The following is a 10,657-nucleotide window of genomic DNA, read 5'->3' as shown; positions in this document are numbered from 1 at the left end:
GACTGGTCACTATAACACACACTGACCACCAGGGGGCAGATGCTCAATGCAGGAGCTGTCCCCTGGTGGTCATTGTGCTCCCAAAGGGGGAGCTCTGCTCAGCCACAAGCCAGGCTGATGGCTGCCAGCACAGTGGTGGTGGCGGGAGCCTCTCCTGCCTCCTCAGCAGCACTAAGGATGTCCACCTTCCAGCTTAGGCCCGCTCCCCGGGAGATCAGACATCCTTAGTGCTGCAGAGGAGGCGGGAGAGGCTCCCACCACTGCCACTGCACTTGCAGCCATCAGCCCGGCTTGTGGCTGAGCACAGCCCCCCCCGTGGGAGCACACTGACCATCAGGGGGCACCTCCTGTGTTGGGTGTCTGCCCCCTGGTGTTCAATGTGTGTCATAGTGACAAGTCGTTCCACCATTAGGGTCAATTTGCATATTACCCTTTTATCATATAGGATTGCTAGTGTGCATCATATGTACTGTCTGGTCAGTCGGACAGATGGTCGGACAGAAGGTCGGTCACTTAGCCTTTTATATATATATAGATAGGTAGATAGATAGATAGATAGATAGATAGATATATCCTTGAATCTCCACTACGCAACCATATGAAACAAATGTATTTTACACATAGGGAATCCAAGGTCCAGGGTCATTAAATAATATGCCAAGGTGTCAACTTAGGTAGTCTGAGTCTAGAACCTTACTCATTAATTACTATGCTATACTTTCTTAAGACAATGTTTTTCAGAAAGAGTCAAGACTAGCAGCATCCTGAAGAAAGTTCTTACCATTGCCAATAGGTAGTCTGGTTATAGAGCCAATATTTAATATACTAGAGGCCCGATGCATGAAATTTGTGCAAGGGGTTCAGCCCCCACAACCCCATGGCCCCGCCCACTGGTCATTCCAGAAGGTCCTTCTGCCTTCCGGTCTAATTAGCATATTAGCTCTTTATTATATAGGATATTAATATTCTTAATCCCTTCATACCTGTGATCAAACTTCCACTCCTAGATAATTACCCAGGAGAAATTAAAACACATGTCCACAGAAAGACTTTTCCACAAATGTTTAAAGCTGCTTTATTCATAATAGCCCAAAATTGTAAACAATGCAAATTTCTATCAATTGGTGAATGGATTGTAATATATTCATATGATAGAATGCCACTCAACAATTAAAAGAGACGAATTGCTAATATACACAAAATGGGTGAATTTCACAGACACAATGATGAGTGAAATAAGCCAGGCACAGGAGAGTACATAATGTATGATTCCATTTATATAAAGTTTAAGAATAGGCAAATCCAAGCTGTGGTGAAAATAATCAAAATAGTGATTTCCTCTGGAGAGGAATTGATTAGCAAGAGTACAAAAGAACATTCTGGGGTGATGGAAATAGCATTTACATTGATTGGGATATGGGGCACACAGGTTTACTAGTATGCATTTGGAAAGACTAATTCAACTATATACTTAAAATTGTACATTTCACTCCTTAAAAATTATACCCCAATAGAAATTTAAAGCAAGTAAACAATAAGATCAAATGTTATCCCTCAAAATAACTTTCACATAGTCCAAATGGGTAGAGCATGTTCAACCCATTATCAGGCCAAGAGTCCAGAATCAAGGGCATCTACTCTGAGAAGACTGGGATGAGGCTTTAAAGATACACAGTGGAATTGATGGAATATGCCTAGTCAGGTGGTACTAAGAGTTTTGGCCAAAAGGACATGAGAAAATCAGAGCTCAAAACTATCCCAAGGAAATGACTGTGATTTCCTAGAAGGAAGACCATGGATTTTTATCTCCGTAAAACACTAGGGCAAGAATAATGTGAGTAGGACTGAGGTGGCTGGGATTCCAAAAGACTTTTTCCTGGTCACCTGTTATAGAGGGAAACAGCAAAAGCCTGTGTATTTCAGACTTTCCAAGAAGAAAAAACGCCACAGAGGCAGGCTGGATAGCCCCCCAGAGGCTACTGAAAATTATCCTGAAGGATTAAAATTTTTAGTCTTGAGCAAAATATTAATAGAAAATCTTCTGTTTCCTCTGTCTAAAACACCCTGCCCAAGCTATTCCCTTTTGTATTTAGATCTCTGCTCAAATGACACTCCTCCAGGAGGCCTTCCTGACTACCTTAACTATAATAAATATCCCCTACTCTTACCATTACTCTCTGTCCTCTTGCCTTACTTTATACTTCTTTATAGCCCTTATATTATGCTACATAATTATTAGTTTATCTAATTATTCTTTATCTCCATGCACTAGAATAAAACCTGGGGCTTTAACTGCTTTGCTCACTACTGTATCCTCCATGCCTAGAAAAGTGTCTGGCACATCACGGGTGATTAATAAATATTTGTTAAAAGTAACATACTAATGATAAGACTGTTGTAAGAGCATGGCCTATTCCTTACATGGCATGACAGCATGATTACCTGTACCTAGAGTTATTATATTCAGAAAACTTTGTTTTATATGAAGTGCTTAATATAACTAACAAATCAACAAATGATCAAAATAAGGTAAGGTAAGGACTGGCTAACAGGATGAATTGAGTTGCCTTCTAGTTGTAGTTTCTGCCACCTGGGCTATGGAGTTCAAACAGTCCCAAGAGCAATAAATGAGAGAGAATAAAGTAGAAGCAATTCATATCCATACACTACACTTAATATATCTCTCTCCCTCTCCCTTTCTCTCTGAAATCAATAAAAATATATTAAAAGAAAAAAATGGAAGTGATGTCCTAAAAAAAAAAAGTTGTCTAGTTTCATTTTTTTTGCATGTATCTGTCCAATTTTGCAACACCATTTATTGAACAGAGTATCTTTACCACATTGTATATTTTTGTCTCTTTTGTCAAATATTAATTGATTATAAAGGCATGGGTTTATTTCTGGGCTCTCTAGTCTGTTCCATTGACCTAATATATGCCTGTTCTTGTGCCAATACCATGCTGTTGTGATTACTATGGCCTTGTAGCATAGTTTGATATCAGGTAGCATGATTCCTCCAAATTTGTTCTTCTTTCTCAAAATTGCTGTTGCTATTCAGGGTATTTTATAGATCTATATAAATTTTTGGAATATTTGTTCCAGTTTTGTGAAATACACCATTGGTATCTTTATTATTATTATTATTATTATTATTATTGATGGGGAGAGAGATAGAAACATCAATGAAAGAGAACCATCAATCTGCTGCCTCCTTCACACCTCCCACTGGGGATGGAGCCTGCAACCTGGGCATGCACCCCTGACTGGAATCCAATCCGGGACCCTTCAGTTGGCAGGCCAACACTCTATCCACTGAGCCAAACTGGCCAGGGCCACCATTGGTATCTTGATAGGAATTGCATTGAATCTGTAGATTGCTTTGGGTAGTATTGACATTTTAAGGATGTTAATTCTTCCTACCTATGAACACAGTATATGGTTCCACTCATTTGTATCTTCTCAGTTTCTTTCCTCAATATCTTATAATTTTCCAAGTACAGGTCTTTTATATCCTTGGTTAAATTTATTCCTAGGTGGTTGTTTTATGAAGCAAGTTTGAATGGGATTGTTTCCCTTTCTGATAGTTCATTATTAGTGTATAAAAACGCAACTGATTTTCTGGATATTTATTTTGTATCCTACTACTCTATTGAATTATTTTATCCATTCTAGTAGTTTTGTGGTGGAATGTTTAGTTTTTTTTCTATATACAATATCATGTCATCTGCAAATAATGACAGCTTTACTTCTTTTGCAACTTCAATGCCTTTTATTCCTTCTTCTTGTCTGACTGCTGAAGCTAGGACTTCCAGTACTGTCTATATAATAAAAGCCTAAGCGACCATTACAGTGGAACGACCGGAACAACCGGTCATGACATGCAAGTGGAACGACCGGAACAACCGGTCACTATGACATGCACTGACCACCAGGGAGCAAACACTCAATGCAGGAGCTGTACCCTGGTGGTCAGTGCACTCCCACAGGAGGAGCGCTGCTCAGCCAGAAGATGGGCTCACGGCTGGCGCGCACCTGCCACAGCAAGAGCCTCTCCCTACTCCACAGCAGCACGTGCAGCGGGCCAGGATAAGCATGAACAGCACCTGGCACAATTTAGGCTCCCCCTGGCCTCCTTGGTGCACTGCTACATCTCCCAAGGGGTCCTGGACTGCAAGAGGGCACAGGCCAGGCTGAGGGACCCCCTCCAGTGCACAAGTTTCATGCACCAGGCCTCTAGTGTTGAATAAAAGTGGTAAAAGAAAACATTCCTGTCTTATTCTTGATCTTAAGGGAAATGCTTGTAGTTTTTGCTCATTGATGATGATGTTGGCTGTGGGTTGTTATATATGATCTTTATTATGTTGTGGTATGTTCCCTCTATCCCCACTTTGCTGAGAGTTTTTATAAATGGATGCTGGACTTCATAAAATAATTTTTCTGCATCTATTGATATGATCATGTGGTTTTTATCCTTCATTTTATGTGGTGTGTCACATTTATTAATTTGTGGATATTGTACTAACTTTGCATTCCTGGAATAAATCCTGCTTGAGCATGGTGCTGAGAGCTTTTATCAAAAATGGGTATTAGGTTTTGTTTATTGCTTTTTCTGCATCTATTGACATGATCATGTCATTTTTGTCTTTCAATTTGTTTATGTGATATATCACATTCATTGATTTATGAATATTGTACCAGCCTTGCATTCCTGGAATAAATCCCAATTGGTATGGATCTAATTTACTAATATTTTCTTGAGAATTTTAGCATCTATCTTCATCACGGATATTGGCCTATAATTCTCTTTCTTTGTAGTGTCTTTATCTGATTTTGGAATTAGAATAATGCTGGCCTCATAAAGTGAGCTTGGGAGTCTCCACTCCTCTTGAATTTTTTGATTAGTTTGAGAAAGATAGGTGTTAGTTATTCATTGAATGTTTGGTAAAATTCACCATTGAAGCCATCTGGCCCAGGATTATTTTTATTGTTGGGAGTTTTTTATTACTGCTTTAATGTCATTAGTTGTAATCTATCTATTCAGATTCTTTGATTTTTCCTGATTCAGTTTTGGGAAATGTTATGTTTCTAGGATTCATTTTCTTAAGCTAACCTGAGCTCCAGGAAAAGAATACCTATCATTACTTGGTATAGCATAAAACAGATACAAGCTGGAGATCTGTAATGAGTAGAACTGGGAGTTTGTGATATGTTTTCCCTCTGTTAAGATGATAAGTGTTAGCATCCTTACCTAAGACTGTTCTGGAAATCTGAAAACACTGATCATACTATCACCAGTCTTCAGGCTTATTGTTAGTATAAATATATATTTTTTTACTTTACAAAATTAGTATGGTGGTTCCTTCATTAATCCTGGCTCTTTTGTAAAAACAAAACAAACAAACAAAACTAAACAAAACACTATCACCTAATTCATAACTATATGAACTGAAAATTAACTTTGAGTTAAGAAAGCTTTTAAAACGCTTTCAAGAAAGTCTAATCTCTGATATTTTTAAGCACTCTAAATATTAAAGGTTACATTAAAATGGCACCTATTGCTGATAACAATTACACTAATTCCAATGTGTTATACAAAGTAAAAAAAATATCTACAGGTTGATGATAGTTAACTTATAGTTACTAACCACAAGAATCTGTCAGTATTGAACTTCAGCTATAATGGAATACCTGGTTTGCTGCCTCACTGCTTTTAGTCTCTATAGCTGGGACATTTTTACTGCCAGCAATGCACCAGCACCTAAAGATCAATCTGGCCCATGAGCAGAGGAAATATTAAGACCCATTGGAGACCTTAGCCCAGCAGCAAGTAAAACTTCATTTACTCTGGATTTTTCCATGTGACCAAATCTTTGCCTGATACACAAATTAAGTAACTGGGTTTCCATTTTTTTTTTTTTTGGTCCCTCACCACATCCTCTCCTTACCCTGTATCTGGTCTTCTCTGGTATTGCCAACTAAGATGTTGATTCCAAATTTCCCTAAAAATTGGCACAACTCACCTGTTGAGATGTCCTATGTTATCTGACATTGGGTCTTCTTGATGTCAACTGCCTATCTGATTATAATTTTTCACATTGCCTTCTGCTGTGATCTGCAGAGAGTACCTTTGCTACTCAGGTGAGTATATCTAATCTCCAGGATTCTGGACATCCCCTTTCCAATCTACAGTTATTCTGTTTAGACCCTTTTCAATAGTCACTCAATGTAATCATTAACAAAAGAACTGAGCTTTTTTCATTTCATTCACTGAACAATAAACAGATCAAGATGAGCAAGTTGGCTTCAGGACGCTCAACCTGTTTCATCATTAGGCAGTTAGACAGACATGAGCAGAGCAGGAACAATAATGAAGGTAGGGAAAGTCACCAGGGCAGAGAGTACCTAGCAATGGGAAGAACTTGGGGGACAAATATTGTATGGTGGGACCTTGCCCCTAGAGTGACCTTTTCTCACTGGTCATGTGGTTTAGACACCCTGACCATTTATATATCTGGTCATGTGGTTCAGTCCCTCCCCTGACCTTTTCTCTCCTAACATGTCAATAATCTTGCAGTAGACCCTCTCAGAGGAAGAACAAAGAGGCCAGAGAAAAGCCTTATATGACTCCCATACAAGCCCTTGCACAGTCACTCCTTTAAGCATTAAACCCCCAAGACAATGAGGTTCATACCACCATCAAATAATCTTAGGAACAAAGCCCCAGGTCTGTTGACCAAAGAGACATAGTTGGTCAAACTGGAGATAACATTGAGGCCTCAGTTGTGTTCAGCTCCAGGCCCAGAAAAGCGGCAAGTCCAGGAGGGGTGATGCCATGGCTGACATCAGGACCAGCTGCATTGTCTAATGAACCCTAATATTAACCAGTCATTGAAGACCATGACCCTGAGAAGACACACCTGGGAATCTAATAAATATTCTGTTGATATTGTACCCTGACATCACTTAAATCTCGACCTTTGAAAAAGAGCTAAAACCTCTTCAGTTGAAGGACCCAGTGTGCGCTCACACTCTCTCTGTAGATCATGCCCATACCTTTCCCCGCCCCATTCTTTCTCCAGGCACCCTTTCTCTGGAGCAGGCCCCTGCCTTTTCCCCTCTCCTTCCCCCGGGTGCTTTTTTTTTTCTTTCTCCTAAACTCCAAGGGCCTTTTCTCTGTAACTTGTTTTCCGAATTTACACAGCCCAGCTGGCTCACCTCTTTCATGTGCACTTCTTATACCCCTATGACTTTCTGAAAAATCTCTCGTATTTGAGTTCCTTGGCTCTGAATTCTTTTCTTAACTGAACTCAAAGACTGAGGTCTAACATCTGGTGCCCTTTGCCATTAACAGTATGATTATCTTATCTCTATTTGAGGCTTTCTAGACAAGCTATTATAACCAGAACTGTGGAGATGAAACTTGGCTAATGCTCAAATCAAATAGACTTAAGGACAGTTAAATAACCGCTTCTGAAGAGGACAAACCAAAACAGAGGCATCTGGAGAGTGTTGACTCTTAGTAGAATGAACTTCATGGGAAAATTGGGCATCTTTTAAAGTGAAGTTTGGAAATGATAGTTCTAACCGTGGGATATTAATAGATGGATATACCAATTGATGTGACAAGGACATGGTAAAGGGCTTTCATATGACACAGTAGATAAACTCAAGAAAAAGAAAGCAGAAGGAATTCATAGGCTTAGGTTTGTATATCAAAAGAGTGAAAAATGACGTGAAAAGTGAATGGAAATCAGAATCTAGTTAGATTGGTAATTGGTACCAAAGTTAGCAAAGGTGGTAAAAATAAAAGTAATGAGTTTCTGCAGAACAAAATTGGGAAGATTGCAGCAAGAGCTGTGTGAAATTGAATGAGTGCAAGCAGGAAAAAGCACAGAATAGAAATGCAAAGCATTAAAAGTCCTTCAATAGGTTCCTAAGGATCCTGCCTGTCACCTACCAATAACAATAATAGGAGCTAAAGAGGCCTTCCTTGTCTGAACTGCTATATGCAAAATGCATGGCAGGACAAAGAGAGGTCTATTCATGGAATAAAACATCAGGTTTACAGGGAGACAAGAAAATATCACAGAACAGGTTTGAGTGTAAAATAAAGATAAGACTGACAAAAGAAGAGAATGAAAAGAAGAGCTAACATGTATAAGATGCCTTGAAAGCCCATCCATTCCACAATTTTGGTTTTCTGATTAATAGGCAGACATGAACTCCACCTTAATAACACCTTTTGTGATTTGGAAGTTGTGCCTTACACATTTTGAAATTTCTCCTTGATTGGGTAATGAAGTTTTGGAATCCATTGTGAAATCACAGGAACTGAATGTTTTAAATTTTGTAAGTGATCAATGATCTATGAATTCTCTGGGAAAGACAGTTTCATAATGGTGGCATTAATATTGTTTACATTTAAAACTTTCCTTCCTAGAGTGAAGAATGGCAGTAACTATCACCTCAACCCCTGTGACACACCCACATACACCAAAGTCATTATATATTAATACTATAGGAAAAGGAACATTTATTTCTGAAGAGATTCTATGAATTAAGGATTTTGAAAGTATTCTTTTTCTTAATCCTCACCTGAGGATATGTTTATTGATTTTAGAGAGTGAGGAAGTGAGAGAGAGATAGAAACATGAATGTGAGAGAGAAACATCAATTGGTTACCTCCCATTTGTGCCCCGATAGGAGATTGAACCCATAACCCAGGAATGGAACCTGCAACATTTTGGTGTAAAAGATGGCACTCCAACCAACTGATCCACTGAGCTGGGGCTAAAATAGAGTATTCTTAAAGAGGAAAAATGGGTTAAAGAAAAATATGTTTATATAAAAGACTCAATTTCAGATGATGTAGCTCTGTAAACACAATCATAGTATTATTTCATTCATATTGTTTTACTGAGATGGTATGGGTGAATTCTAAGATTTTTCATGTCTTAGAAAGTTGCTGAGATTGGTAAAGAAATTAATTTTTTAAGACAATGGTATTACTCTTGATGGGAGAATGTAATCAGTGGGATTTCTTTTAAAATATATTTTTTATTGATTTCAGAGAGGAAGGGAGAGGTAGAGAGAGACAGAAACATCAATGATGAGAAAGAATCATTGATTGGCTGCTTCCTGCATGTGCCCTACAGGGAATTGAGCCCACAACCCAGGCATGTGCCCTTGACTGGAATTAAACCTGGGACCCTTCAGTCCGCAGGCCAACGCTCTATCCACTGAGCCAAACCAGCTAGGGCGGGATTTCTTTTTTGTTGTACTTTTTCATCATTGTCATAGTATTTATATATGATATAATTGCTTTTACATCAGTGTTGAGTAGAAAAATTGCCCAAGATATGCTTAAATTATATTCCTGCTCCTTTCATATCTCCTAAATATATAATACACAACTTTTTAAAAATAACCATTTAGCACATTATTTAATTTTTAGTATGTTGTATTACTATAATCATCCAGTGAAAGTGAGAATGAAATTTGATATAGAATCTAAATTCAATGAGCCGTCAAAGACTTGACAATAATTTTGATAGAAGTTTAGAGTATTTAATTATCACCTAAAATATAGATGCTGAATTTAGACTGTTTCAGATGCTTCTTATAATAGCAAATATTTGTGATTCTCCAGATATGATTTTACAGGTGAACATAGCAAAGCCCTAAATTTTAGTACTTAGCAATTTTTTCACATCCTATTTGGGTTATATTCTCTCTCTCTCTCTCTCTCTCTCTCTCTCTCCACACACACACACACACACACACACACACACACACACACACACACCACAGAGATTTAAAAGGAAAGGCAATTATTTTTTATCCTCTGTGTGTCTTTCCATAATTTTCTTCCCCATATTTATGCTCTTCTGGAGCAGGTTTTGTTACTGTCAATGTGTAACTGGGTCACTTGGTAAGGGAGGAAGATGCCATTCTTCTTCTCCATCAGATCTTGTATACCTAATTTCTGCTTTAGTCATCTGTTCATTCACACATTACTCATATTATTTCCTCCCTGTATCTCTGGTTTCCACATTCTCTCCTTCCATACATTCACACCTATTCCTGCAGAAGTCATTCCTCCTCTCTTCCAAGATGATAAATAATAATTGACATTAAAGTAGCTAATGTTTATTGAGTGCTTACTATGTGCCAAGCACTATTCTTTATAGATATTAATTCATCTAATTTTCATTATAGCCCTATGAGATAGGAACTATTATTATTAATATTACTAGAGGCCCGGTGCACAAAAATTTGTGCACTTGGGGGGGAGGGAGGGTCCCTCAGCCCGGCCTGTGCCCTCTCACAGTCTGGGACCCCTCGGGAGGTAACAACCTGCAGGCTTAGGCCTGCTCCCGGGTGGCAGAGGGCAGGCCCAATCCCTAGGTGCAGCCCCTGGTCGGGCTCAGAGCAGGGCCAATTGGGGAGTTGGGGTGCCTCCCCCTGTCATGCACAAAGCAGGGTGGATCGGGAGGTTACGATGCCACCCCTAGTCATCACGCTCAGGGCAGAGCTGATCGGGGGGTTGGGGCGCTGCCCCTGTCACTCACAGAGCAGGGCCCATCAGGGGGGTTGGGGCTCCATACCCTGTCACGCACAGATTAGGGTCGATCAGGGGGTTGGGGAGCTCCCCCCT

At 39.3% G+C, this 10,657-nt stretch overlaps 1 protein-coding gene and 1 long non-coding RNA gene across 2 annotated transcripts in view; both read left to right on the top strand.

Annotated features, from left to right (window-relative positions):
* LOC106726708 overlaps positions 1-10,542 on the top strand; it is a 17,592-nt gene extending 7,050 nt beyond the window's left edge. Inside the window, exons 2-3 of the long non-coding RNA XR_001362789.1 lie at positions 9,079-9,084; positions 10,533-10,542. This is a non-coding gene — a long non-coding RNA (uncharacterized LOC106726708). The remainder of the gene's footprint in view (positions 1-9,078; positions 9,085-10,532) is intronic.
* Positions 1-10,657, top strand: part of IL1RAPL2 (interleukin 1 receptor accessory protein-like 2) — a 1,356,387-nt gene that overhangs the window by 545,562 nt on the left and 800,168 nt on the right. The gene's annotated exons all lie outside the window — the stretch shown is intronic.

This window comes from Myotis brandtii, unplaced genomic scaffold (genome assembly GCF_000412655.1).
Source record: "Myotis brandtii unplaced genomic scaffold, ASM41265v1 scaffold305, whole genome shotgun sequence".
Lineage (NCBI taxonomy): Eukaryota > Metazoa > Chordata > Mammalia > Chiroptera > Vespertilionidae > Myotis > Myotis brandtii.
Note: the sequence above shows the minus strand (reverse complement) of the source record. Positions and strands in the feature narration are given on the sequence as shown.